Genomic DNA, 6,000 nt, shown 5'->3' with positions numbered 1-6,000 from the left:
TTTCACCGTGTTAGCCAGGATGGTCTCGAACAAAGCAGAGATTCTTTTTTTTTTTTTTTGAGATGGAGTCTTGCTTTGTGGCCAGGCTGGAGTGCAATGGCGCCATCTCTGCTCACTGAAACCTCTGCCTTCCAGGTTCAAGCGATTCCCCTGCCTCAGCCTCCGGAGTAGCTGGGACTAAAGGCGCATGCCACTACACCTGGCTAATTTTCTGTATTTTAGTAGAGAGGGGGTTTCACCATGTTGGCCACAATGGTCTTCATCTCCTGACCTTGTGTGATCCTCCCGCCTTGGCCTCCCAAAGTGCTGGGATTACAGGCATGCGCCACCATGCCCAGCCGAGATTCTTTTTATTTATTTATTTATTTGAGACAGGGTCTTGCTTTGTCACCCAGGCTGGAGTGCAGTGTAGTGCAGTGGCATGATCATGGCTCACTGCAGCCTCGATGTCACACGCTCAAGCGACCCTCCCATTTCAGCCTCCCCAAGTAGCTGGGACTACAGGTGCTTGCCACCACACCGTTAATTTTTATATTTCTTGTAGAGACGAGGTCTCAATATGTTGCCCAGGCTGGTCTCAAACTCCTCAGCTCAAGTGATCCTCCCGCTTCAGCCTCCCAAAGTGTTGGGATTATAGGCATGAGCCACCATGCCTGGCCTAAAGCAGAGAGCTTGAAGGGAGACTCTAGAAATTAGATATGAATTTTGTGGGTATAGGATCTGTGATGCAGAAAAGGTTGGGAACTCCTGGATATACAAGGCTGTAGGGGCCAAGAGCAGACATGGGTGCTTAGACCCTGGAGTAGGTGGGAGCTGGTAGATTATTTTGATGGTGCTGAGTAGCTGGAAATTTGAAAATGGAGGTGGGATGCTGGGTGCAGTGGTTCACGCCTGTAATCTCAGCACTTTGGGAGGCTGAGGTGGGTGGATCACCTGAGGTCAGGAGTTTGAGACCAGCCTGGCCACCATGGTGAAACCCCATCTCTACTAAAAATACAAAAATTAGCTTGGCATGGTGGCAGGTACCTGCAATCCCAGCTACTTGGGAGGCTGAGGCAGGAGAATCACTCAGACCTGGGAGGCGGAGGTTGAAGTGAGCTGAGATCGCGCCATTGCACTCCAGCCTGGGCGACAGAGCGAGACTCCGTCTTAAAAAAAAAAAAAAGAAAAGATAAAGAAAATGGGGGTGGGAATAGGGATTGGAAGAGGTATAGATTTGGGAGTTATTACCTAGAGGGTAGGGACAAGTACCTCATGGGCAGACAAGCAGGGCGGGGGTGGCAGTGATTCATCAAGAGTTTGGCAGTCAATAAGTGACAGAAACCTACTCAACCTGGTTCAGGCAGTAGAGGCAATTTATTGCCAATGTTACTGAAGATTGAAGCAAGACTGGATCTGATGGCTCACGCAATGCCACTGAGACTTGGTTTCATGTCTTCATCTCTCAGTTGTTTCCCACTCTGTCTTGGTCTCATTCTCAGGCAGCATCTCTGCTTGCAGTGGGAAGCTGGCTGCCAGCAGTGCCACGATTACATCCTACCCTCAGCAAACAGATTCACTGAACTGAATAGTTCTGACCAAAGTTCCAGAATTAAATCTCATTGGGTCACATGCCTATTGCTGAAATGGCGTGGCAACAGGGCTCTCTATAATGCTGTGATTGGCCAAGCCCAGGTCACGTGTCCGTTCCCACAACTAGAGATAGTGTCATCTCTAGAGCTACATGGATTGAGAGTTGGGGCAGGGGCTGCTGTAGGAGAAATGGAAGTGCTGTTACCAGAAGGAAGAATGGACACCGGAATGGTAGCCACCGGGAAGGAGCTGGAGCCCCACAAGCTGTCCTTCCTGTTAATGTGAGGCAGCTATAGCAGTGAGGCAGTTTCAGGGAGGCACTAGGAGGCTGGGGGCTGGGCCGGCAGTGAGGGACATGGTAGATTGGGGTCAAGTAATAGTAACACCATTGTCACTGCTGTTTGGGGCTGTGAAAAGGTCTGGGAGGGTTATTCTGACAAAAAACCTGACAACATAAAAGACACAGTGCTAAGTAAGTCCTTGTCCTCAGAATAAAGGCAGGAAAAGCTGAACAGTTGGGTGACACCCCATCAAGATATTGCTGCTACTGGAAAGAGCAGACATTGTCTGGGGACATTCATGGGATTGTGAGACAGGATGAAGGAAAGGGCACTACCAGCTGGACTTATGAAGGGAAGAAACAACCATTTTCCCCTCAAGTTTAAAAAACGAAGCTTATACATTTTTACAATAGTGATAAATTTACAATAGCCCAAAACATCCCAAATTCCAACAGTAGGAGTCTGGCTAAATATTGTAATGCCTGGAGAGTAAAATGCAGCCTTTATAAATAATGCTTTATTTGACATGGAAAGATGTTCACAATGTAGTTTTTTTGTTTTGTTTTTGTATTTTTTGTAGAGATGGGTGGGGGCGGGTCTTGCTATGTTGCCCAGACTGGTCTTGAACTCCTGGGCTCAAGTGATCCACCCGCCTCGGCCCCCCCAAAGTGCTGGGATTACAGGTGTGAGCCACGTTAGAGGTAGGACTACAGCTGAAGCTTATCTTTTTTTTTTTTTTTTTTTGAGACGGAGTCTTGCTGTGTTGCCCAGGCTGGAGTGCAGTGTCCGGATCTCAGCTCACTGGAAGCTCCGCCTCCCGGGTTTACACCATTCTCCTGCCTCAGCCTCCCGAGTAGCTGGGACAACAGGCGCCCGCCACCTCGCCCGGCTAGTTTTTTGTATTTTTTAGTAGAGACGGGGTTTCACCGTGTTAGCCAGGATGGTCTCGATCTCCTGACCTCGTGATCCGCCCGTCTCGGCCTCCCAAAGTGCTGGGATTACAGGCTTGAGCCACCACACTCGGCCCTTTCTTTTTTTTGAGATGGAGTTTTGTTCTTGTTGCCCAGGCCAGAGTGCAATGGTGCGATCTCGGCTCACTGCAACCACTGCCTCCCAGGTTCCAGCGATTCTCCTGTCTCAGCCTCCCGAGTAGCTGCGATTACAGGCGCATGCCACCACACCCAGCTAATTTTTGTATTTTTAGTAGAGAAAGGGTTTCACCACGTTGGTCAGGTTGGTCTCGAACTCCTGACCTCAAGTGATCCACCTGCCTTGGCCTACTAGAGTGCTGGACTTACAGGTGTGAGCCACTGCTCCTGGCCTTTTTTTTTTTTTTTTTTTTTTAGACAGAGTTTCACTTTTGTTGCCCAGGCTGGAGTGCAGTGGCATGATCTCAGGGTCACTGCAACCTCCGCCTCCTGGATGCAAATGATTCTCCTGCCTCAGTCTCCCAAGTAGCTGGGATTACAGGCACCCGCCCACACACCCAGCAAATTTGTGTGTGTGTATGTTTTTTAGTAGAGATGGGATTTTACCATGTTGGTCAGGCTGGTCTTGAACTCCTAACCTCAGGTGATCTGCCAGCCTCAGCCTCCCAAAGTGCTGGGATTACAGGCATGAGCCTGAAGCTTATCTTCTGATTTCTCTATAATAAGCCTGCTTGATAGTGTGATCGTGTCATAGTCAACTAGAGCCAGCCTCCTGAGTGCAAGTCTCAGCTCTGCCACTGCTTGGTATGGTGGCGATGGGCAAATCCCTTCACACCTCTGAGCTTCAGTTCATGCAACCATAAAGTGGGGGTAACAGTTCTTAACTCATAGGGTGGCTGTGAGTATTAAATTAGCTACTACTACCTGCAAAGCTATTAGCCATACCTGCAGTAAATGCTAAAGAATGTAGTTCTTATTCTTGTGTAATTAAAAAGTCCAAAAGAGGGCTGGGTGTGGTGGCTCACACCTGTAATTGCAGCACTTTGGGAGGCCAATGCAGGTGGATCACAAGGTCATGAGTTCGAGACCAGGTTGACCAATATGGTGAAACCCCGTCTCTACTAAAAATACAAAAATTAGCCGGGCATGGTGGCAGGCACCTATAGTTCCAGCCACTTGGGAGGCTGAGGCAGGAGAACCGCTTGAACCCGGGAGGCGGAGGTTGCAGTGAGCCAAGATTGAACCACCGCACTTCAGCCCGGGCAACAGAACGAGACTCCATCTCACAAAAAAAAAAAAAAAAAAAAAAAAAAATCCAAAAGAAAATATGACTGTAAGTCAATACACTGGAATTAAGTGTCTTTGCTGGCCAAATAGCTGTGGCAGTAGACAATAAATGAGCTGTTATTAAGATAAGTAATTTAAGCAATTTTTCTCTAACATGGGGAAACATCTAAGAATAAGAGAGGGAAGTTCTCTATTTTCCTGAAGCTTTCATACTAACAGAGAAGACAAATAATAGATACTGCGAAGATAGGATGATTGGAGAATGCAGTGATATGAATTTAAGGGAAGAGGAGGGAGGCAGAGCAAAGAAAGTCCAAGGCCTTGGCCAGACGTAATGGCTCACACCTTGTAATCCAAGCAGTTTGGGAGGCAGAGGCAGGCTGATAGCTTGTGTCCAGGAGTTTGAGACCAGCCTGGGCAATCCAGCAAAACCCTGTGTCTACAAAAAAATACAAAAATTAGCCGGCCATGGTGGCATGCGCCTGTGGTCCCAGCTACTTGGGAGGCTGAGGAGGGAGAATTGCTGGGAGGTCGAGGTTGCAGTGAGCTGAGATCATGCCATTGCACTCCAGCCTGGGTGATAGCAAAAACGTCAAAAAACAAACAAACAAACAAACAAACAAAAAACAAAAAACCCAAAAAAAACACAAGGCCTGTGGTTGAGGGGAAGGTTGTAACTCTAAAGAAGACCCATGTGGCTACAGCGAGGGACACTGAGTGTAGGTAGAGATAAGAAAAGTGATATTCAGTTCTCACATTACTGCGGACTGAATACAGGCCCGGGGGAGCGAGAGACCATCTACCCCTGTGATCTGGGGCAAATCACCAGCCCTTTCAGAGAAGCTTCTGTCTTCTCTGCAAAATGGGACGATAATACCTTGCTTCACAAGGCTGCAAGGATCAAAAGAACTGGTAGTGGGCCGGGCAAGGTGGTTCACGCTGGTAATCCTAGCACTTTGGGAGGCTGAGGCAGGTGGATCACTTACTTGAGGTCAGGAGTTTGAGACCAGCCTGGGCAAAATGGCGAAACCCTGTGTCAGCTAAACATACAAAAATTAGCCTGGCATGGTGGCAGGTGCCCGTGATCCCAGCGACTTGGGAGGCAGAGGCAGGAGGATCACTTGAACACAAGAGGTGGAGGTTGCAGTGAGCTGAGATCATGCGCTGCACTCCAGCCTGGGCAGCAGAGCGAGACTGTCTCAGAAAAACAAACAAACAAACAAAGAACTGGTAGAGGAAGCGCTTTGCATACTACCGTTCACAGTATTATTACAAATAGAACCATTGGGAAAAGATGCGGAGCCTAGCCCCGAACTCACGAGCTACGCTGGCCCGCGCCTGCGCGACAGGCGGGCGGAGCCAGGAAGGCACCGCCTTGACCCGCCCCAGCCTCTTCCCCTTCCCTGTTCCTCCCACTTCCGCGGGCACCCAACTGTGCGTCTCCTGCGCGCTGACGTCAGGTGCGTGCCCCTGTCCGGCAGCCGAGGAGACCCCGCGCAGTGCTGCCAACGCCCCGGTGGAGAAGCTGAGGTGAGTACGGGGCCTGAGGTTCCCCGCGGGAGCGGCCACCCTGCTGTCCCGTCCCCGCCGTCCCCATCCTCTCCCAGTTCTCGGGGACACCCGATCTGCGGGATCTCGGGGGGTTCGGGAGCACCGGTCCTGGGGGAGTGCCAGGCTCGCGCTGCGTCCTTCGGGCGGGCGCGGGTCCGCGTTCTGTCGGGGAGCCGGGGCGGGGTTCGCGGCCGGGGAGGCTGGGGGCGGCCGCCTGCTGAGGGGCGCGCGGCCGGGACTCGGGGCGCGAGCGGCGCCGGGCTGTCACCGGCAGCGGCGGAAGGAAGGGGTCACACCCATCCCGGGCGCCCGGGCTCCCTTCCCCCAAGCCCGGCCCCGCGGGCTCCTAAGGGCGGCCGGCGCCTGGGTGCCGGGGGCCT

The 6,000-nt window shown here is 51.3% G+C and overlaps 1 protein-coding gene across 3 annotated transcripts in view; it reads left to right on the top strand.

The window, feature by feature from the left end:
- The first annotated feature begins 5,565 nt into the window (after positions 1-5,565).
- The window catches only part of CDC42 (cell division cycle 42), a 41,376-nt gene continuing 40,941 nt past the window's right edge, over positions 5,566-6,000 (top strand). For 2 of the 3 annotated variants that reach the window (XM_015130143.3, XM_015130151.3), the window contains exon 1: positions 5,566-5,599. The gene's annotated coding sequence lies outside the window, so the exon portion shown is untranslated. Of the gene's footprint in view, positions 5,774-6,000 lie in introns of all 3 variants that reach the window. The other variant, XM_077984572.1, reaches the window with a different exon arrangement.

Source organism: Macaca mulatta, chromosome 1 (assembly GCF_049350105.2).
Source record: "Macaca mulatta isolate MMU2019108-1 chromosome 1, T2T-MMU8v2.0, whole genome shotgun sequence".
Taxonomy (NCBI): domain Eukaryota; kingdom Metazoa; phylum Chordata; class Mammalia; order Primates; family Cercopithecidae; genus Macaca; species Macaca mulatta.
This window is presented reverse-complemented; position numbering and strand designations above follow the sequence as displayed.